The sequence below is a fragment of the Coenobita brevimanus genome, chromosome 23 (assembly GCF_032717465.1).
Source record: "Coenobita brevimanus isolate Jiangsu-jjx chromosome 23, ASM3271746v2, whole genome shotgun sequence".
Taxonomy (NCBI): Eukaryota; Metazoa; Arthropoda; class Malacostraca; order Decapoda; family Coenobitidae; genus Coenobita; species Coenobita brevimanus.
The window spans coordinates 27,567,470-27,592,639 of NC_136976.1; positions in this window are offsets into that span (position 1 = coordinate 27,567,470).

A 25,170-nucleotide genomic window follows, 5' to 3' on the forward strand; every position below is an offset into this window, starting at 1 on the left:
TGGAAGACGTAAATGAAGGGCAAGTGGATGAATGGAGAGATGGATGAAACACCGCAATATAGATATAAAAAAAATGCTAATATCATCACTGCCTTCTTGATTTGGGAAAGCCCATTCATGTATTCATTATAATGATGAGTACAGGGTCTCAAGGAACCGATTATTAAATATGGTCAGGGGCGGAAAAGAAAAGAAAAACTAAATTAACTCCTTCACTACGACGATGCCTTTGTTGAGTAAAAAAAAAAAAAAAATGGAATGATAATTACAAAAAAAAAAAAAGTTCATGTTAGTGATCCTTTTAAACCCTCAGTGGAAGTACTTTTCCCCTTCATTCTTGCTACATTCAGACGATTTTATTACACTTGGAAAGGTCCCTTGCAATGACAGCTTTATTTTGGTTTTACCATTCCAATTGGCAACTCATCCTGAACAGAACACATTCGCCAGAGTACCAAGAATGAACTGAAAATTACATTACTGGAATCAAATGGCCATAAAAAGATGAAATTTTATGGTCCCGTAGTGATTTGGTTACTCTCCAGATAAATTAAATTTGCCGGAGGCAGCAGAAATATAGACTTTATTGTACTGAGAGGGCATCGAACAGTAACAAGACATCACTTTGTGTAATTCACTGGGTCGGTCAGGATCACGTGATGGTTGCGATCATCAGCATTTTACCCTCCCGGAAGAGAGCTGAGAGCTCATAAAGTCCGATCTAAGGGCAAAGCCTTGACCTTCACACACGCACACACCCATCCTTTTGCTTAAGGAGGACAGTGACCACCCGCTTCGTCAGTGAAACTTTTCGCATTCCGAACAAGGCGCGAACCCCCGTTCTTTCTTTTTTTTTTTTTTTTATGCGAGGAAGAAGGAACCAAAGGCCATGAGCCCCGCAATTAGAGTTCCCTCCAAGAGAAAAACAAAATACAATAGGAGCCAAATTCAAGATCCATTCATTTCAAGATGCCTGGACACACTGCGTTTGAAAGACTGGAGATCATAGGCAGCAGGAAATACAGACAGAGGGATACAGTTCCAGAGATGACCTGCTGCATAAATGAAGGACTGTGAGTAACGGTTAACTCTTGCATTAGAGAGTTGGACAGAAAAGGGATGAGAGTTTGCTGCTAGACGGGTGCTACGCGCCCGTCGTAGAGGTTGGAGGAATGCATGCAGACAGTTCAGAAGAGCAGTGACCATTAAAGTAGCGATAGAAAAAGAGATAAAGATGCAGCAGTGCGGCGAAGAGATAGAGGTTGAAGGGAGTCAGTAAGAGGAGAAGAGTTAATGAGACGAAAAGCCTTTGACTCCACCCTATTGAGAAAAGCTGTATGTGGGGAGCCTCCCCACACATGAGAGTTGTACTCCACACAGGGGTGGAAAAAACCCCGTATAGAGTCAACAATTATGCAGAGGTAAAGAAAGAACGGAGTGGGCTTAGCACACCCAATCTCTTGGAAGCAGATTTTACAAGAGATGTAATATGATCTTTCCAAGATAAGTCCCGAGTAAATGATACCCCAAGCATGTTCAAGGATGATGCAGAATCAAGCTGAATATTATTAAACATTAGTGGGTATACCTGTGGAAGATTTTGACGGGTTGATAGGTGTAAGAACTGAGTCTTAGATGCATTAAAAACAACAAGATTATTTTTATCCCAGTCAGAGATACAAGCCAAGTCAGACATTAGGTGTGCCATAGCCTCATCCCTTGTTTGTTGAAGTAACTGCTGAGATGGGCGTTGCGGGAACCGAATGGAAAGGTGAAGGGTGGAGTCATCAGTGTATGAGTGGACAGGTTTAGATGTACAGCTTAGAAGGTCATTGATGAATAAAAGGAAGAGAGTTGGTGATAGGACAGAGCCCTGAGGAACACCACTGTTGATAGATCTAGGAGAAGAACGATGGCCGTCTACAACAGCGGCTATAGAACGACCAGAAAGGAAGTTAGCGATGAAGGCACAGATAGAAGGATAGAAACCATAGGAGGGCAGTTTGGAAATTAAAGATTTATGCCAGACTCGATCGAAAGCCTTTGAGATGTCAATTGCAATGGCAAAGCTTTCGCCAAAGTCCCGAAAGGAGGATGACTAGGAGTCTGAAAGGTAGGTGAGAAGATCGCCAGTGGAGCGTCCCTGACGGAACCCGTACTGACGATCAGAAAGAAGGTTGTGATAGGAAAGATGCCTTAAAATTTTTCTATTGAGAATTGACTCGAAAACTTTTGAAGTACAGGACGTTAAAGCAATTGGACGATAGTTGGAGGGTTGGGAGAGGTCACCCTTCTTTGAGACAAGCTGAATGAGAGCAAACTTCCAGCAAGAAGGAAAGGTACAAGTTGACAGACAAAGGCGAAAGAGTTTGCCTAGGCAGGGTGTAAACACAGAAGCACAGGTCTTGAGAACAACAGGAAGGACTCCATCAGGCCCATATGCCTTTTTAGTATTGAGGCCAGTGATGGCAGAAAATACATCAGCTGAAGAAATTTTAATGTCAGCCATGAGGAAGTCAGAGGGGGGAAGTGATAGATGAACAGCACCGGAATCGTCTAAGGTGGAATTGGAGGAGAAAGTCTGAGCGAAGAGATCTGCTTTATCAGTAGAAGAAATAGCTACAGAACCATCAGAGTAGAAAAGAGGAGGGAAGGATGATGAGGTAAAGTTGTTAGAAAGGTTTTTGGCAAGGTGCCAGAAGAAGCGGGAAGAATTCGAGTTGGAGAGTTGAGAACATTTAGTACGGATGCTAGGCGAGATCGTTACCACTGAGCCGGCGAGCGGTGTGTGTGTGTGTGTGTGTGTGTGTGTGTGTGTGTGTGTGTGTGTGTGTGTGTGTGTGTGTGTGTGTGTGTGTGTGTGTGTGTGTGTGTGTGTGTGTGTGTGTGTGTGTGCAGAGTAGGAAATGAATATGACATGAGAAAAAACACAAACTACACCTTTTTGCTTCCCTACCTCTCTCTCTCTCTCTCTCTCTCTCTCTCACACACACACACACACACACACACACACACACACACACACACACACACACACACACACACACACACCGTTTTCCACCTCAACTTCCACCTTATCCTGCCCACGAATCGAACGGACGAAGCCGGACGACAAGAAAATGAAACTTTATAAGGATTACAGAGAAAAAGAAAGCGTAAAAGTAGTAGAAAGACATTTGGAAATACTTTGGTGCATTACGAGTGCAAAGTACATCCTAGAGAATCATAAATGGCAATGAGAGAGAGAGAGAGAGAGAGAGAGAGAGAGAGAGAGAGAGAGAGAGAGAGGAAAATATCTCGAAAATGATGATATAACCGCTCCGACTTGGGACGGTGACACTTCATTTCAATGCCCATTCTTCTTCAGGTTCTTCTGTCACATCCTATTCTTCATCTTTTTCTCATATGCGCATGGATATTCATTCTTCGTTATTCTTTAAAATGTTTCTCTCTCTCTCTCTCTCTCTCTCTCTCTCTCTCTCTCTCTCTCTCTCTCTCTCTCTCTCTCTCTCACACACACACACACACACACACACACACACACACACACACACACACACGAACACACACCGCACACACACACACACACACACACACACACACACACACACACACACACACACACACACACATACACACACACGCACACCACAACGTCTCTTTGAATTACTCTTCTCCATTTTTACTACGTACCTTCCTCACAGAGTCTCACGTGCAGCTACTCAGGGCACTGGAAGGTTAAGTAGGTCATTTTAGCTAAAGCCAGACGACTGTTCAGCTGAGAGTGACTCACAGGAGGCTGAGAGTGATGATACGGCCGCCAAAATTCCTCTTGTAGTCGAGGCTACACGCATCACAGCAGCTAAATCTCTTTGCCGAGGACATCTTTCTTCTTCTTATCATTATTATTATTATTATTATTATTATTATTATTTTTATTATTATTGGCCAGCTCATGCTGCCTTTATTGTTTGTAGCGTTTTCTTCCTTGGTTTCTTTCTTTTGGTCCTTATTGTCTTGTTCAATTGTGGCAGGCATTTCTGCTCTTCAGAATTAACCGATTCCGACCAAACTTGGAAACAATGGCCAGCCTATAACCTAGCTGTGTCCGCAAGGTTTTGGTTGCTAGGCAAGTACTCGTTGTCTAGCAACGGCCTAAAAACAGCTTTTTATTTTTTTTTTGCAATTTCCACGTTTTGAACTGCAGAAGCATGATTAATGGGCGTAGAAAGCTCTGATTTCTTCAGGGGTAGTCTTGAGGCATTCCCTATCAGAAATGTGTCATCCATTTTCCTCTCCCTCTTCTAGTTTTCGAGTGGCAACCCTGCAAAGACTGGCCTCAGCATCCCTAACAACCAGTACTGGGTTTCAAAAATGCCCTCCTAATTCCCCAGCAGCTCGATGAAACTGAATGAAACTTTGGATACTTATAGACACTGACCAGTACTAATACTTTCTATGGTACACCTATGTGCTACATTGGCCAAGTCAGGGGTCAAATGTCATCAAATGCAAAACGGGGAAAATAGTTAAAATCACGACTATCGCGAGAAATGCTAAGGCTCCAAAGATTATTAAGCCAGGGCCATGATTCTTGGATGGAACGTTGCACTGGAGTACCTCCATATAAAAATGGCATTCAGTGTCGAAGCTCACTTCCAGTCGCTGGCAACGCCACCTATAAGTTGAACATCTGATGGATCATAAAGGCGATTTGTTTGTGGCCACCCCTTATGGGATTCAGGCGTTTGGCAATAGATAGATAGATAGATGATGATGATGATGATGATGATGATGATGATTATTGTTTTATTATCTATTGCCTGACGCCATAATCTCGTAAAGGGTGGCCATTTGACTTTGAGTTACTTGTTTTACAGAGAGAGGCATTAACCCTCCTCCAACCCACTTGTTGACACGTAGGGAGCACGTATGGTTTGGTTATATAGTTACCATCCAGCGTTGTAAATGGTTTCTTGGCTTACAGGAAACCATTTGGCTTGTCACTTAATGTAAAGCCACCTGTAAAGGAAAGAAAAGCAATAAGAAGTGACAGGAAAGATGGGAGAAATAGGAAGAGAGGAGGGCAGGCACAGAAAAAGAATGATAAAGACTAAGGAAGTAGTAGGCAGCACTACATCAAGTGAGTGGATGATGGTCGCCACCACCTACCACCATTATTATTATTATTATTATTATTATTATTATTATTATTATTATTATCATCATCATCATTATGGTTTAATTCGATATTCTCTGTCTTCATAGTACTGGGTGGGTAAGAGAGTGGAAACACTCTCATGTTCCTACGACATTCTAAGCTGAATACAAACGTCTGGTGTTGGTCTGGATAAAATATACTTTATCTGCTTCTACCATGCGGAGGTTTATGGTGACAACAAAATCACTCAGTCCTCTAAAGACTCACTCTCTGCCGAATAATACCGTCAGGTATTAGCCGGAAAACAGTATGTAGAGTTATTGCGATCATGAGAGAGTTCTGAAGTTTTAATACCAATTTTTTATTGACGCGAACATAGCTGTCAGCAGGCTGGAGTTCCCTCCTTCCTGCAGCCCTTAATGATGGCTACGAGTGTTATGACATCTTAAGTTCGGAAAATTTCACCTAAGCCAATAAAATCGTCTGTAGAAAATATATATAACATAAGAGACGTTCTCGAGCTGGACGGGTTAACTTATAATATTAATTTGAAGACACTATTTAAAATGGGTGTATGAGGCAACTGTTGTTGTTGAATATATTTTATGGGTATTTGCATAATCCGTTGCACAGGACTAAATTTACGATCAAAGTTAGTGACAAGTTAGTCGCTGACCTGATTCTTTTTTAATCTCTGTTAGGTTGTAGTACTGGTTCTCTCTCTCTCTCTCTCTCTCTCTCTCTCTCTCTCTCTCTCTCTCTCTGGGGTACTCAGTAATTTATTCAAAGCAGTCGTGATTTTTTAGTTGTCGCTTTTGGTCGTCGCATTTGTTCAGCCTTTTTTGTGTTATTTCACCTTCTCTCCCATCCTGAATATCGAAATGTCTCAAATGAAACTGGAGCGAGAAGAGAAAGAGGAGCCTTTGTGTGCGTAGAATATACTGTGCGTTTTCCTTGCTTCAACACACGTACTTGGTTGTGTGTGCTTATATCCGTCTGTGAATGTGTGCTCCAGTGTGAATAATTGTGTGTGACCTACTCGCATGTGTGTGTTTCTGACTGTAAATTATGTATGTTCTTGTGTTTACATGTGTCTGAGTATGAGTAACTATTTACATTTATGGGCGTATGTATGTATAATTCTGTACCACTACACCACACAGGCGTCTATGAACTGTTTTTTTTTTTCTTTGTAGGTTACGTATGCCTGATCGTGGATCACTGGAAGAATTTTGTCCACAACTGAAAAAAGATTATTGTAATTAGGTCGATACAACAAAATGTTTGAGTCTGCAAACATAACGTGTGCGCTTAACGTTGTGTATAGGTGCGAGTATGCCTACTATCTGACTGGATATGACAGTGAACGTTTTCTGGCGCATGTATATTGAGGAGGGGAGTGTTAACGCGATTTTCGGGATCACAAGATCTTTTTACACCTGGAATACAGGCTAGAGAAGTGATCCGCCGTCTGGAAGAGTCTGACTCCGGCTGGAGCACGGATGAATCTGATGATATGAGTTTTGTTAAAATTGACTTTTTTACTCTTCAACAAGACCTTCCAACATGTCATAAAAATATCTTTGCTGATACCATCACACCAGTCCCGAATGGGATAGCATTAGCATTAGGTATGGAAGATGAGTACGAGTATTATTGCTAAAGAGGAAATATGTGAAGGAAGGTGTGTGGCACGAAGGAGAACTGTGGTGTCTTATGGGGCAAACGATCGAATCTAAGGCCACAGTACAAAAAAAATCTAAATATTCTAATTCTTTATCTCCCTCCATCCCCAAATTCTTACCCCAAGAGAATAAGAAGCTTTAGCCCTCTCAGTGTGACTCTTTTATTTATTATTTAGTACCATTAAATACTTTAGCAAACTTATTTAATGGCTGTCTTTGTAAAGGGATCTGCAACCATTTTTAATTAACCTTATCCATGCGATGATACATTTCTGCTCCAGTCATACTGCCGAAAGGTTATTGAATATATATCTGTACCGTAGCTCCTTTAAACCTGGCGACACATTCACATAGTTTACCTCTTTTGACATCACATGACTTATTAAATACTGGCTTTATATGACTTCCGCTCAAGAAGTCTTTTCATAACTAAGCTATGTCGTCTAGTGGCCGCAAGGGTAAAATATATAGTGCGTGACCGAATTCCCCACTATTAAAGGAGACCAGTCAAAGTGAAGGGTTTTGCAAGTGTCTATCAGTAACTTCAAACGGTGGCACCTTAGGCACTTTTACCTACCGCCAGACGATATTATTCAGCTTAGGACACACCATCCCGTGCAGAAAAGTTTCAAAATAATCATTATTAATCCTTCTAGCTCGATGAGGCTTTTTTATTTATTCTTGCTAACTTCAGAGAATTTTATTGTTTTGGGAGAGTGAAACTGGGTGGAAGAGTGTAAACAAGAGCTTCAGTCTGGGAGGATGAGGGTGGTACAGCGTAAGGATGAGGGTGTGGATGAGTTGAAATTAATGATAGGTGAGAGGCTATAAGTGGGGGAAGATGGAGTAGGACAGGTGTTTAGTAAAGGTGGGAAAATGAAGGTGAAGAAATAGAAGAATACAGGTATGAGATAGGGTGATCCAACCAGAAAGAAAAGATGAGGGAAGAGATGAGCGAAGAGAGGCAAGAAAGGCAAGTTAACAGGTCACAGTGTATCTGGGTCTTTCCAGGAGTAACCACCTCACTGTGATTACTTTCTTTTTCTTATTTCTTGCTACATCCAGAGACTTTTATTACCCTTTCCCGCCCCGGAGGGACTTAGGGACGGGTATTGTTTTCACTCGGTTTGTTTGTTTGTTTGTTTGTTTGTCTGTCTGTCTGTCTGTTAGCAACTTTATGCGAAAACTACTGGCACGATTTTGACTAAAATTACAGGGATGATGAACTACGGTACGACGTTTTGATCACCTGATTAAATTTTGGGCCTAAATGGGCCGAGGCCTAGGCTGTAGGTCCAAAAAGTAAAGAAAAAAATAATAATAATAATCGTTTTTTTGCCGTAACTCCTTTCAAATTCTTCATACCGACATGAAACCAAAACTTAAAGGTGTATCTTTCAAATCTGCACCTTATAACTTGCCTCATTACACCAGGGGCGTCACTCCCGCAGTTAGAGGTAGGGGGGGTCAATGTCACGTAGGTCGGATCTAAAATTTCAAATGGGCACAAAATTGTCAATTTTCACCCGATTTACTCCAAATCTGATATGTGACATCTTTGACTAGATATCCTATTGTGTTTATATGTCAGCACTATAATGACTGTCCGGGAAGGGTTTGCTGCGTCTTGGCACCCCTTCTTGTTATCCTTGATAGTCTTTTGTACGACAAAGCAATTTTCTTTAATTTTTGGGTGGTCCCTTTTGCTCTAATAGATAATTAATATTTCATCTAACCCTTACTGCTCGTAAGTCTCTCCCAAGCGGCATAAAATAGCAGGAGATATGCATAAAATATCAATGACTTACTCAAGGTCATGGGCCCAATCACTTCAGTACGATGACGTCTATTTAATGATATCCTTCCGTCTCCGGGTGATATATTCAGCTTCGGGTAGACTTTTCGGACTGAGATGTCAATCAATTTCTTCACTATTACAGATACATAAAACAGATAAACAGCATCGTCTGATTTTAGCTTGAGTGAATATGAATGAACAAGACGGGATCTTAGGTGGGGAAGAGTAGTGGTTTTAAGAGGGAAAAGGGCGTCAGAGTGTGCTGTGAATTAGGCAGTGTGGGAAAGGTATCAGGTGAGAGTATTAAAGTTTGAGTAGGGCACCAGGCAAGGCGGAGTAAGAAACTCGCAGAGAGAGATCAGGTTAATGTCAGACCAGAGAAGTGGCAGTACTAGGCACATATTATTTAACACCCTCAGACTCGTAGGATTTAGTCAGTTGAATAAAATACCATAGTTGTTCCAAGCATGAGTGTGATGAAATTCTTCCATCTTCCTCAACATATCTATTTCTCTACAACTTGTGATACAAAATCGTATGGTCTGTGAACAAGCTCAACTGATGATGCTTCAGGTTTAACTGAAAGTTATACTGGAACTCCCTGGCATACAAGATAAAAACGCAACGAAGACCGGTATGTATCAAAATGTAAAAATGCATTCTCATACATTTTGACATGAATAATTAATTCTCTTGGATGGTTTGGAAATGCAAACACAGTGATCGCTTATAAACTTTCTGCAAAAAAGTGCTAAATATTATAAGTAATAAATCTTTTCTTAAAAGCTGTGCATAAAATTATATTTCATAAACATATCACACCACTATGTTTTGTTGTATTCAAATAAACTTTTAAAATAATTCATATTGCAGTCATTCTCAAAATACCTTTACAAGCAAAAATCAATACATACTCATAGTTTAACAAACTCACTCCATTTTGAAATGGTTTAAAACTGTCATCTTCTCCTCTTAAAATCTGAACTGTAAGGAGAGATTAGTCATGCAATAGATAATGATGGTCGTCACTAATAATTGCTGTAGCACCAAAGCATTGTCTTATTGTGCAACTTTAATAGGAAAAACAAGCTGCAAGAGGGCGAACATCTCCACTAAATAAAACTGGGCGATCTATAGGAACAATTTTTTCCACTCATACTCCGGTACATTTTCCTAAATTAAGTGCGTGCATTAACGGAAATGAATTCATGTTGTCGACTTCTGACGTAATAGATTTGTTTTATTCATTTCCTTGAATTTTACATACCAAGCACCCAAGTTATGGAACCAGATCTGTGTGCTTTCGACAAAAGCTCTAACTTCACACGGGTAACTGTAATATCGGTTTCAGGGGACACGCATTATACAGACTCGGTATTTGAGAACTTGGCATTAGCGTATCCGGCTTTTTCCGACTTCAAAATATGCAGACTCAGCATTATAGGATATGACACAACCAGCATCGACAAAGTAGGTGTCGATATGCACCCAACGGCACTCAGAGTCAGAAACCCAAGTGAGGGGTTATTTTTGGATGATGACAGACCGAATTCCAGGCAATTAGGCAAACACGAGCTGGTGATCCTTTGAACCGAGGACGATGAGTAATTTACCCTCTTTCCCTCTGTGTGTCTGACTGTCTGTCTATCTGTCTACCTCTCTATCACTCGATCCATCTGCCTAAATAGTACTTCTTTCGCTTTTGTAACGATATGAGGGTGCACGCTGGGACAGGCTGTAATTTTACAATCCTTGAATATATCGCAGGAAATAGTTTCTCTGTAGGCCTGGGAATACGTACAGATGCTGGAACATGAAACAATGATTCATTCAGCTCACATATAATTACAAGACATATATTACAAACTAGCAAGCTTTCCAACATTTCAACACAGTAATTGTAAGTAATCTGAAAGACCAGCACAGAGGAAAATAATGCGAAGGACATACCGACACCAAATCTCCAAGCTGTCAGGCGATCTCAGTGCCATAAATCACAAATCACAACGTCTGGAGAACTTCAAGCAGATAAATTCACTGCACACAGACTCCTCCCCCGCCTCTTCTGAAAACTGAGGCCCTACTAATAAACCAAATCACAGAATTGTACCTACATTTGGAAAAGCTTTTTAGTGGAGATGTAACCCTTCCTAATGTGGGTATATTTTTTCCATCTGAAATATTTATGGCATTCTGAAAGCAGGACACAAACCATTACAGATCCCCTTCCGTCAAAGGGATACCAAAGTTCTCAATAAATCCTACTGCAAAATCTGTTACAAATATACCATATCACTAAACAGGAAAGTCACCAAGTAAATGCTTCACAGTCATATAGGCACCTGTGAAAAACCACTGTTTACCACAGAAGCTGCCAAAACGGGTCACTCTCGAAAACTCACAAGCTTATTACCTAGATAACAGTACATTCAAATGCCACCCCTCCAACAAATAAATACATACATAAAAAAATAGATAAATAAAAGAAAATCAATTAATCATGTCTGCAATTCAGAATATGGTACCAGCAATTTGGATGGAAACCTTCAATATCCCAAACCCAAGAATTTATTATCTTCCCAACCAACCCTACTCATACTGTCCAGTTTCCCCTGTCTCAGCTGTATAAAAAAATACTGACAAAAGTAATTTTTAACAAAACAAAACCACATACCCCCTTCTCCCCCACCCAACACTGCTTCAGACAAAACCATTCCATAAGCACACTACCCATCAACATATCATGTCACGTACGTAATAGCTTCAACCAGAAATAACCCAGCCAGGACAGTATTAGCAGCAATATATAAAAACAAGGCCTTGAGTACTGTTCTTGAAGCATTTTTTACCTCAAGATCATCAGCAGAGACATGCACAACAACAACAAAATGAGGACCAAAAGCCTCGTATCAGAAAGATCAAGTACAGTAAAACACAAGCAAGATCTTTCAAACACAGAAGGTGTCACGATGATGTGCCTCATAGAGCAATGCCACCATCCAAAAACTTCAAAATATTTATGCATGACTTGCACCAACCACTACCATCCCTCAACACTGAAATAAAGTTCAACTCTGATGACCTTATAAACACTGGAGAACATGCTATTTGCTGTACACTGTTATGGATAGAAACATATATTACTTCACTCAGCTAGAGGAATAGTTATCACAAAACGGAATGACACTTTTACCACAAAAATCTGTAGTCACATTCCTAACACCACACAGGAGAGAATCCAGTCCATGAAAAGGCCTTCCACTACGCTAAACAACCAGAGGAGTCCCTTCAAAAAAAGCAGCACATATTTTACAGGATTCTTGCAGTTGCAAATATAAATCACTCACATAAATAAGACCAAGTTCTTTCTCTTGATTATACCTGAAAATCAGCTCTGCACAAAATCATTAAATAAAACACATGCATCTCACCTCATCACAGCCCAACCTCCACATGTGAGATACAAGAAAATCACTCCTGCCTCTTACTATTCACACCAGTATCAAAATCTACCACACACTACCGATACCACATATATATCACATGCAGACACAAATTACCCACAAAGGTTTTCCAAATAGACAAAGAAGCCCAGTTACTGACACACACCACCTCTATTATACATATACGGAAACAACCTCCGAAGACTAAAAGAAGCAACTTGGGCAACACCTCATCCCTCATCCCTAGTACTTCTATCCTAAATTTTCCCGTCACATAAAACACCCCATCAAGGACAAAAGCAAATTAAAGCGACAAAATCTATCCACTGCAGATGGATTAGGAAGCTTTCACAAATTGAGCAGCACCTTTATGAAGTAAGAAAAACAGCCCAAAATTGTGATCGCCCCTGATCACAGAACGACCATCAACAACTTCTGGAAACAATGTCAGATATCCACGCATGGAAAAGTGCTCTCTCACCAAATCATGAAGCGGAACTAACCAGCCATGGAACTATCCCCAGCTGGAAGAATCATGCAAATAATTTAAGACACTACCAAGTGTCAATTAGTCATAAGAAAGCCAATTGTTAAGACAGCAATCTCTCTGTCTGTCTGTCTGTCTGTCTCTCTCTCTCTCTCTCTCTCTCTCTCTCTCTCACACACACACACACACACACACACTCTCTCTCTCTCTCTCTCTCTCTCTCTCTCTCTCTCTCTCTCTCTCTCTCTCCACCTCTCTTTTTTTCGACCGTCAGTCAGTCAATCATTCAGTGACCGTCCTCAGAAAAATCTGTCACCTGTCGATTTTGCTGTACGCAAATATTCCCCCACCATTTTCAAGGCAGCGACAGCTTGCTTTCCACTTTTTTGCTGTCTCTGACACTCAGTTTGTAATTTCCCTTCTTCATGTTTTTTTTTTTTTTTTTTTTTTTTACGGTGTTCAGTTTTTTCCTGCCTTCAGACTATTTCTCGTTTTTTTTCTGCCTTCAGACTATTTCATTTTTTTTTTTAGTTGCTAGTCATTCAATCCTTTATTGATCCTTCAGTAGCGTATCGACCCGTGGTTTAGCTACTTAGTTTTCGGGCTAAAGTGACCAGTCTTCTTTCCCTGAGTGGCACTGTGTGAACAATGGTGTCAAGCCCTCTCGGGTGTACAACCCTATGGTCAGTTCTGATTGGAGCGTCTTACACACTAGACAATCATTCGTATGTTTTAGACCGCTAGACCTAATTTTTTTTTCCCCATCAGATATATTTCTCCTTCTCTCTATATCCTGCACTATCTCGCTCTTCTCTCCAATATTTTTGATGTCAGTAAATTGTCCTTATCATTCTGTCTTCTTTTCCTCACACTTTCCCTTTCTTCTCTTTACTTTTTTCCACCTTTTCACTTTTTTCTCCTCCTCCACGTTCCTCTGTCTTCTGATTCAATCTTTTATTTTTTGTATTATGGTTCAATAATCACATGCTATTATCTGTTGGTGTTTTAACCCTTCTTTCGTTACCCTTTATTTTCACTTACTAATTTCATCCATTTTTTTTCCTCCTTTACCTGCTTCTGTCTCCTTATTCTTCCTTTTTCTCTTTAATATCGTCTCTGAATCATCTTTTTATCATTCTATCTCGCGTTCTTTCCATTTTTTTCACTTCCCCATTTTCATCTTGTTTTATGTCTTCCTTTTCCATCTTCGTTTGCCTTCATATTTTTCCACCCCACTGCAAAATTTTCTTCTATTTTACCTCTCTCATGCCCATCATGTCCATTCCACATCTTCTTTTCTCATTCTTCGCTTCCCTCTTCCTACCCCTTTTCATAAACCATCTTCTTCTTCCTGACCACTCTTTTCTTCTATCACTTAATTTTCCTATCGTCCTCTGCCTATCTTCCTTCGTCTTTTGCTTTTCTTTACTCTTGCCTGTTTCCCTTTTCCTCTTGGTTAGACCTTCCCTGTTATGCAACCATTTACAGTACCTTCCCATGCTTTAATCACTGTTCTCCCATCCAACCTACGAGCACTCATTCGATCATCAGTTTTCCTTCTGCGTTTTGCAATTCTCTTCATCGAATGCCATTTCCTCTAAGACGTAGTTGCTCTTCATTACACTTCTTGTACTTCCTTTTACTTAGTCCTTCTCCTCTTTTCCAACCATCCTCATTTATGTGCATAATTTTTTCTCATATTTTTTACTCCCTTACATTCACTGTATTTCAGTCCTATTCATCTAGCATCATATTTGTCTACAGTCCTGGTTACCTCAGCCTTCTACTCTTTCATGCACACTCTCCCATACTTCATCATCTCCCTTCAATTTTCTTTCCCTTTTATCATTCACTCATCTTCTCATTCATCTAATGTTCACCATACCTGACTTCATCATTCTTCTCAGTCATCTATACACTTATTATCCGTCCCCGTCCCGGAGGGGCTCGGGGAGGGGTACCGTTTTCAACACGGTTTGCCTGTCTGTCTGTGTGTCTGTTAACATCTTTATGCGAGAACTACAGGTGCAATTTTGACTAAAATTACAGGGATGATGGGCTATGACCATCTGATCACCTGATTAAACTTTGGGCCAAACTGGGCCAAGGCCTAGGCTGTACGCCCGAAAAGTGTATAAAAAATGTAAGAAAAAATCGTGTTTTCATCATATCGACATGAAACCAAAACCTAAATGTGTATCTTCCAACTCTGCATCCTATAACATGTTTCATTACATCAGGGAAATCACCCCCCAGTTAGCGGTAGAGGGGTCACTGTCAGGTGGGTCGGGCCTAAAATTTCAAATGGGCATAAAATCGTCAATTTTGACCCGATTTACTCCAAATTTGATATGTGGCATTTCTGACTAGATATCCTGTTGTGTTAACACGTCAGCACTAAAATGACTGCCGGGGAAGGGTTTGCTATGCCTTGACACCGCTTCTTGTTAACATATTTTCTATTTTTTTTTTTTTTTTTTGCTCACTGCCTCACCACACCACTAACAGCTTCACCACACCACTCGCTACCTCACCACACTATTCACTGCCTCACTACACCACTAACAGCTTCACCACACCACTCGCTACCTCACCACACTATTCACTGCCTCACCACACCACTAACAGCTTCACCACACCATTCGCTGCTTCACCACACTATTCACTGCTTCACCACATTAATCTTTGCCTCAATACACCATTCACTTCCTCACCACAACACTCACTGTCTCACTACTTCGCTAACTTTTCCACCACACCACGCACCGCCACACGATACGACACGACACCACCCCACTCACTGACTTTCCACACCACACCGCAACTCACCACACACTACCTCACTGAACCACATCACTTACTGCCTCACCAAACCACACCACTCACTGCCTCACCACACCATACCACACCACATCACACCATACCACATCACACCTCACCACACAGTCTCACCACACTACACCAATTATTGCCCCATCACACCACACCACTCATTGCTCATCACACCACATAACTCACTATCTCACCACATCACGCCACTCACTGCCTCTGCACACCACACCTCTCACTGCCTCTCCACACCACACCACTCACTGCCTCTCCACACCACACCACCCACTGCCTCTGCAACCATACCACTCACTACCTCATCACACGACAACACTCTCTACCGCACTAGACCACTCACTTGCCTGCCACATTATTCAGTCCATATCGTAGCACTCACTCTCTTGTCACAATATTCACTCCTCACCACACCATTTATTGCTTCACTTCAGTACTGTCTCAAGTCACCACTAGCTGCCTCATCGGACAACTCACTGTCATGCCACATCATTCACTCTCATCCTACCACTCACTGCTTCATCACACGACATCACACTACTCACTGCCTCACCACACCGTTCACTGTCTCTCCTCACCTTTCACTGCCTCACTACACCATCTACCAATCCACTCACTGTTTTACTGCACCACACCACACCACTCAGAACCACACCCCACCACTTACTGTATTGCCTCATAACACCGCTCACTTCACTTCCCACCATATACAACTCTCACTAGAACATCTGCCTCTTATCTCCATTTTTATCTTCCATCCATATCTTCCCACCCTTCCTTTCATTCCTCTACCCTCTCTCTTTTAAACATGAACGATCCTCTTCAATCATCCTCATTCCCTTCCCACCGTCCCATCTCCCTCCTTTTTCCCAACTCCCCTTTCCCTTCACCCCGTCGCTTCTATCTCCACCTCTCCCTTTCTCTCCCCTCTCTTCCTGCTTTTCCCAACGCTTCGTCCTTTTCTCTTCCCTCTCCCCACTCCCTGCGCTCGCCCACCCTCCCTTTACAGCCACGGTTTTTCCTGCCTTATGTAAACACAGCAGCAACACAGGGAAAATAAACAAAGCAGGATCCCGCACAGCCAGGAGTACTTAAGCCTAGAAAAAAAAGAAGGCAAGTGGACTTTGGTGGCTTGAGAGAGAAAGAGAAAGCAAAAGTAGGGAACTCCTTTAATTACGGGGTAGGCATCAGAAAGAGAGAGAGAGAGAGAGAGAGAGAGAGAGAGAGAGAGAGAGAGAGAGAGAGAGAGTAGGAGGGAATGGGATGGAGTTAGTGGGAAAGAGACCGAGGGGAAGGTAGAAGACAGATGGCGACGTAGGAAAATGAAAAAGGGAGGGATAAGAAGAGGATAATCGGGAGGGAAGGATGATAAGTGTGGCAGAGAAAGGGGGGTCTGGTTTGAAGGGGGAAGAAGGAACTAGGAAGGCGCTAATTTAAGGACTGAGATAAAAGGAGGGATTGGGAGAGATGAAAGGGAAAGGAGAGATGGAGGAGGTGGAAGAGCAATAGGGTAGGAAGGGAAGTATGGTGAGAAAGGGAAAAGGGGGTAGAGAGAGAAGGAAGGGATGGGATGGAAGGATGAAGGCAATGAAGGTATGACGGGTTAGGAAGGACAAGTGGAAAGGTTAGTGGGTGTAAAAGGGTTCGATAAATTGGAGGGAATGGAGGTTTGGAAAGAAAAAAAAAAAAGATGGATTGGAGGGGCTCGAGGAGAGAGGGAGATTACAAGAAAGGAGTGGTTGGAGGAAAATATGGGTTGGAGGGAAAGGCTGGAGGGAAAGAGGGATTGGAGGGAAAGGAGGAGTTGGAGGGAAAGAGGGATTGGAGGGAAAGGAGGAGTTGGAGGGAAAGAGGGATTGGAGGGAAAGAGGGGGTTGAAAGGGAAATGGGAGGGGAAAGAAATGATATAAAGAAGGCTTAGAAAGAGTGCTTCCTGTTCCTGCAACGGTAAATGAACAAGGGGAGAAGAAAGGGCTACGAAGGAGAGAACACACACACACACACACACACACACACACACACACACACACACACACACACACACACACACGCACGCACGCACGCACGCACGCACGCACACACACACACACACACACACACACACACACACACACACACACACACACACACTCTCTCTCTCTCTCTCCACCTCGCTTGCTTCGATCGTCAGTCAATCATTCAGTGACGGTCCTCAAAAAACTCAATATGTCGCCTGTCGGTTTTGCCGTGTGTAAATATTCCCCCACCATTTTCAAGGCAGCGACATATGACAGCTTGCTTTCCACTTTTTAGCTTTCTCTGACACTCCGTTTGTAATTTCTCCTCTCGTCTTCATTTTTTTTTTTTTTTTTTACGGTGTTCAGATTTTTTTTTCCTGTCTTCAGACTAATTTTACTTTAATTTTTTTATTTTATTTTTTTTTAGCCTCCTGTCATTCAATCCTTTACTGACCCTCTAGTAGTGTATCGGCTCATGGTTTAGCTACATAATTTTGAGGTGATAGTGACCACTCGTCTTTTGCCTGAGTGGCACTGCGTGAACAATGGAGTCAAGCCCTCTCGGGTATACACCCATATGGTCAGTTCCTGTTAGAGTGTCAACCCACTAAACAACCATTCGTAGGTTTTAGATCGCTAGACGTCATTTTTTCCCCCATCAGATAAATTTTTCCCCTTCTCAAAATATCCTTTACAATCTTGTTTTTCTCTTCAGTATTGTTGGTGTCAGACCAACAGTAAGTTGTTCTTATCATTCTGTCTTCTTTTCCTCACACGTTCTCTTTCTTCTCCTTACTTTTTTCCTCCTCTTCATTTTTTATTCTCCTCCAGGTGGATGGAATAGTTGGTGAGTGGGGTGTGCCTGCTGAGATAGATGAGAATGGGAGTGCACTAGTGGACATTTGTGCTGGGAGGGGATTGGTGATAGCCAATACCCTCTTCAGGCATAAAATGATCCACAGGTATACATGGCGAGTGATGAGAAGGGTGGGTGGTGAATTGAGTGAAAGGAAGGCAATGATTGATTATGTGTGTGTGGATGAAAGGATGCGAAGATGTATATTGGATGCAAGAGTTTATAGAGGTTGGGGGAGTGGACTTTCTGACCACTACTTGGTGGTGGCCAGAGTTAAAGTTCAAGTAAGATGGAGGAATAGAAGAAGGGAAAGACGAGAGGAAGGAGTAGTTGCAAGGAGAGTGGAAAGGTTACAAGAGGATGAGAAAAAGGCAGAGTATAAGAGAGAAGTGGAGGAACGATTGGGCAAATATGAGTTGGAGCAGATGGGGGACGTGGAAGGTGTGTGTAGAATATTTACAGAAGAAATATGTGCAGCATGTGATGTGGTGTGTGGAAGGAAGAGAAGACGGAGGGGGGGTGCAAGGAACAGCGTGGTGGACTGCAGAGGTGAAACGGGCTGTGGCACAAAAGAAGAAAGCATACAATGAATGGATGAGAAATAGGGGCGTGGAAGAAGTTGAGAGGCGGAAGAGAGAGTTATATGTAGAAAGAAAGAGAGAGGTGAAAAGATTAGTAAGAGAGAGTAAGAAAAGAGTGGATGAGGAATTTGGAAGGAATTTGAGTGTAAAGTGGAGGGACTGTAAGAAAATGTTCTGGAAAGAGGTGAAAAGAGTAAGACAGGGTGGAAGTGAAGTTAGCAGGGGAGTGAAAGATAAAAATAGTAGATTACTAGTGGAGAAGGGAGAAAAAGTGAGCAGATGGAGAGAACACTTTAAGGAATTGTTGAACGTGGAGGATGGAAGTAATGCGAGTATAAGTGGCTGGGGAATGGCTGGAAGAAGGAGGGAGGTGAGAAGACAGGAAGAAATCAGTAGGATAGAAGTTGTGGAAGCAATGAAGAAAGTTAAATCAGGGAAAGCCCCAGGAATTGATGGAGTGTGTGGTGAAATGCTGAAGCATGGGGGAGAGATAGTAGTAGAATGGATGTGGAAGATGTGCAGATTGGCCTGGGAGGAAGGTAGAGTCCCGGAGGATTGGAAGTCAGGTATAATTATTCCCTTGTACAAAGGAAAAGGGGAAAAAGAAGTGTGTGGTAATCATAGGGGCATTTGTCTTCTTAGTATAATAGGAAAAGTGTATGGTAGGATACTTATTGACAGAGTTAGAGAAAGAACAGAGAAATTAGTTGGAGAAGAACAGGAGGCTTTAGGAAGGGAAGAGGTTGTGTAGATCAGATATTCATTCTCAGATCTTTAGTGGAAAAGTTTCTAGAGAAGGGAAAGAAGTTGTATGCGGCTTTCATGGATTTGGAGAAAGCATATGACAGGTTGGATAGACTAGGATTGTGGAAAGTGTTAAGAATATATGGAATAGATGGGAAGTTGTTGAATGCTGTGAAGAGTATGTACGATGGTGCGAAGGCTGCAGTGCGTGTGGATGGTGAACTAAGTGAATTTTTCTCTTTGAAAGTTGGGTTGAAACAGGGATGTGTCATGTCTCCATGGTTGTTCAATCTGTACATGGATGGGGTAGTAAAAGAGGTACAAGATAGGGTAGTGGATGCTGGAGTGGCCCTGGTGAGAGAGGATAGTGTTTGGAAACTCCCTGTACTGTTGTTTGCAGATGATACCGTGTTGTTGAGTGAAGACGAAGGGGAGCTGCAAGGCTTGGTGAATGAGTTTGAGAGAGTGTGTAAGAAACGGAATCTAAAGGTGAATGTAGGGAAGAGTAAAGTGATGGTCTTTGAGAGAGGTGAAGTCAGTGAATGTACAGCGAGGTTGGATGGTGAGGAATTGGAAAATGTGAGTACGTTTAAGTACTTGGGTAGTGTGATGAGTAAGGATGGAGGTTTGGAGGGTGAAGTGCTTGAAAGGGTACAGCAGGGAAGAAAGGTTGCTGGTTCTTTGAAAGCAGTGATAAGAAACAGGGAAGTGAGCATGGAAGTGAAAAAGTTACTACATGACAGTATTGTGATACCAACTCTAACGTACGGAAGTGAAGCTTGGACGTTGTTGGAAGGACACAAGTCAAGAGTGAGAGCCGTGGAAATGAGTTATTTAAGAGGAGCCTGTGGAGTCACATGGAGAGACAGGCTGACGAATGAGGATATAAAGGAGCGTTGTGGTGTGGATGTGGATGTGATAGGAAGCGTTATGAGGAACACACTGAGGTGGTTTGGCCATGTGGAGAGGATGGAGGGTCAAAGACTGACGAAGAGAGTGTATGTGAGTGAGGTGGAGGGGGAAAGAAGGAGGGGGAGGCCGAGGATGAGATGGAGAGATGGGGTGGAGAGGTATATGAGAGAGGGGGGTGTGAGTTGGGAGCAGGGGAGTGAAATGGCGGGGGACAGGGCGACTTGGAGGCGATTTGTTTGTGGCCACCCCAAACGGGATTGAGGCGTCTGGCAATAGATAGATAAATAGTCACCTGCTATTATATGTCGGTGTTTTAACCCTTCTTTCCTTCCCCTTAAGTTTCATTTATATACTAATTTTATCCATTTTTTTCATCCTTTACCTGCTTCTGTCTCATTCTTCCTCTTTCTCTTTAATGTTGTCTCTGAATGATCTTTTTATCATTCTGTCTCGCTTTCTCTCTCTCTATCTCTCTTTTTTTTTTCATTTCCCCATTTCCATCACGTTATATAAGTCATCCTTTTCCATCTTCGTTTTCCTTCATATTTTTCCATCCCATTGCAACGTTTTCCTACTTTTCACCTCTCTCTTGCCCTCCATGTTCATTCTCCATCTTCTCTTCTCATTTTTAGCTTCCCTCTTCCTACCTCTTATCATGAACCACCTTCCTCTTATTAATCACTCTTTTCATCTATCCTCCTTTGACCTATCTTCCCTCATCTTTCATTTTTCTTTATACTTACCTGTTTCCCTTTCCCTCTCGGTTAGACCTTCTCTGTTATGCAACCGTTTTCCTTCCCTTGGTTAAATCACTATCCTCCCATCCAACCTGCGAGAATTCATTCGATCATCATTTTTCCTTCTGCGCTGTCCAATTCTCTTCATCGAATCCTCTTTCCTCGAAGACAAATTTACACTTTTTGTACTTCCTTTAATTTGTCCTTCTCTTTTCCGACCATCCTCATTTATGTGCATATTTTTTTTTCTCATTTTTTACTCCTTTGCATTCATTGTATTTCAGTCCTATTCATCTAGCATCATACTTGTCTACAGTTCTGGTTACCTCAGCCATCTACTCTTTCATGCACAATGTCACATACTTCATCATCTCCCTTCAGTTTTCTTCCCTTTTATTATCCACCCATCTTCTCATTCATCTAATGTTCACTCTACCTGACTTCATCATTCATCTCGGCCATCTACACACTTATTACCCGTCCGTGCCCTGGAAGGGCTTGGGGACGGATATTGTTTTCACTCGGTTTGTCTGTCTGTCTGTCTGTTAACAACTTTACGCGAAAAATACTGGTGCCATTTTGGCCAAAATTACAGGGATGATGGGCTATGACGTTCTGATCACCTGATGAAATTATGGGCCAAACTGGGCCAAGACCTAGACTGCAGGCCCCAAAAGTGTTTTTAAAAATGTAAAAAAATGTGTTTTCGCCATAACTCCTTTCAAATTTGTCATATCGACATGAAACCAGAACCTAAAGGTGCATCTACAAACTCTGCATTTGACAACATCTCATTGCATCACGGGGGTCACCCTCCAGGTAGCGGTGGGTGGTCAGTGTCAGGTGGGTCGGGCCAAAAATGTCAAATGGCCATAAAATCATCAATTTTGACCCGATTAACTCAAAATTTGATATGTAACATCTTTGACTAGATATTCTGTTGTGTTTATACGTCAGCACTAAAATGTCTGCCGGGGACGGGTTTGCTGTGCCTTGGCACTGCTTCTTGTTAATCATATTTTCTTTGTCTTTTTTTTTTTTTTTTTTTTTTTGCTCACTGCCTCACCACACCACTAACAGCTTCACTACACCTCTCGCTGCCTCACTACACTATCCACTGCCTCACCACATTAATCATTGCCTCACTACACCAGTGCCTCACTATAACACTTACTGTCTCACTACTTCGCTAACTTCTTCACCACACCACGCACTGCCACACGATGCGACACGACACCACTCCACTCACTGTCTTTCCATACAACACACAACTGACCACACACTGCCTAACCGAACCACATCACTCACTGCCTCACCACACCACACCATTCACTGCCTCACAAAACCACACCACTCACTGCCTCACCACACCACACCACACCACACCACACCACACCACACGCAGTCTCCCACATAACTCACTGCATCACCACACCACACCACACCAACCACATCACACCAGACCATACACTATCTCACCACATCACACCACTCATTGCCTCTCCACACCACACCACTCACTATTTCATCACGCGACACCACTCAATACCTTACAGGACCACTCACTTTCTTGCCACAATATTCACTCCTCACCACACCATTTACTGCTTCACCTCATCGTTCACTGCCTCAAGTCACCACCTGCTGCCTCACTGGACAACCCACTGCCTTGCCACAACATTCACTGTCTCATCCAATCTCTCACTGCTTCACCACACGAAATCACACTACTCAGCCTCAAACCAGCATTCGCTACCTCGCCTCACCACTCACTGCCTCACTACATCATCTACCAATCCACTCACTGTTTTACCACACCACACCACTCACGACCACATCACACGACTCATTGCCTCATAACACCGCTCACTTCACTTCCCACCCTCTACAACCCTCACTAGAACATCTGCCTCTTATCTTCAACTTTTTCTTCCATCCATATCTTCCCACCCTTCCTTTCATTCCTCTACCCTCTCTCCTTTAAAAATGAAAGACCCTCTTCAATCATCCTCATTGCTTTCCCACCGTCCCATCTCCCTCCTTTTTCCCAACCCCCCTTTCCCTTCACCCCATCGCTTCTATCTCTACCTCTCCCTTTCTCTCCCCTCTCTTCCTGCTTTTCCCAACGCTTCGTCCTTTTCTCCTCCCTCTCCCCACTCCTTGCGCTCGCCTACCCTCCCTTTACAGCCACGGTTTTTCCTGCCTTATGTAAACACAGCAGCAACACAGGGAAAATAAACAAAGCAGGATCCCGCACAGCCAAGAGTACTTAAGCCTAGAAAAAAAAGAAGGCAAGTGGACTTTAGTGGCTTAGGAGAGAGAGCAAAGAGTAGGGAACTCTTTTAATTACGGGGTAGGCATCAGAGAGAGAGAGAGAGAGAGAGAGAGAGAGAGGAGTAGGAAGGAATGGGATGGAGTTAGTGGGAAAGAGACCGAGGAGAAAGTAGGAGAGAGGCGGAGACGTGGGAAGATGAAAAAGGAAGGGATAAGAAGAGGAAAATATGGAAGGGAGGAGAAAGAGAGGGAAGGATGATAAGTGTGGGAATGAAAGGGGAGTCTGGTTTGAATGGGGAAGAAGGAACTAGAAAGGCGATACTTGAAGGACTGAGATAAAAGGAGGGATTAGGAGGGATGAAAGGGATAGAAGAGATGGAGAAGGTGGAAGAGAAATAGGAAGGGAAGTATGATGAGGAAGGGAAAAAGGGGTAGGGAGAGAAAGAAGGGATGGGATGGACGGAGAAAGGCAATGAAGGTAAGAGTGGTGGGGAAGGAGAGGTGGAGAGGTTGGTGGGAGGAAAGGGGTAGGAAAAATTGGATAGAATGGAGGTTTGGAAATAAAAAACAAAGGGAGATAGGAGGAGCTCAGGGGCAGAGGGAGGTTACAAGCAAGGAATGGTTGGAGGAAAAGAGGGGCTGGAGGGAAAGAGGGATTGGAGGGACAGAGGGGCTGGAGGGAAAGAGGGATTGGAGGGACAGAGGGGCTGGAGGGAAAGAGGGATTGGAGGGACAGAGGGGCTGGAGGGAAAGAGGGATTGGAGGGACAGAGGGGCTGGAGGGAAAGAGGGATTGGATAGAAAGGGAGGGGGCTGGAGGGAAAGGGGGGAATGGGGGGAAATAGGAAGGGAAAGACATGAAATAAAGAGGGCTTAGGAAGATTACATGAGGTTCCAGCAATGAGAAAAGAACAGGGAGAGAAGAAGGGGCTGCGAAAGAAAGAAAAAACACACACGCACACACACACACACACACACACACACACACACACACACACACACACACACACACAGAAAGAGAGAGAGAGAGAGAGAGAGAGAGAGAGAGAGAGAGAGGGTCAAATAATGAGGTAAGTTGGAGAGACGTGGTTAGAAAAGGAGAATGGAAGCGGAAGACATAATTAAGGCTTCTTCTGTGTGGCTGGGTAGGGGCAGGAGGTCTGCTCTGGTGTCTCTCCTTTACTTTCATTTTTCTCTTCAGCATTTTTTTTTTTAAAGTCTAGAAGGGCTTGTTTATGTGCCACTTTTGCTACTTGTTTTTCTGCGCCTTGTCTCCGTCTGAGCTGATTTTTGTTCTATTGGATTCCCTCTTGAATTGTCGATGTGTCTCCCTGATGGTCTTCTGTGGCATGGATGTGAAAGAGAGAGAGAGAGAGAGAGAGAGAGAGAGAGAGACAGACAGACAGACAGACAGAGCGTGTGTGTGTGTGTGTGTGTGTGTGTGTGTGTGTGTGTGTGTGTGTGTGTGTGTGTGTGTGTGTGTGTGTGTGTGTGTGTGTGTGTATTTACCTATTTGTAGCATACAGGAATTGAGCAATGCTCGTGTTGTCCTGTCTCCATATCCACATTTATCAAGTCTACGTGTGTGTGTGTGTGTGTGTGTGTGTGTGTGTGTGTGTGTGTGTGTGTGTGTGTGTGTGTGTGTGTGTGTG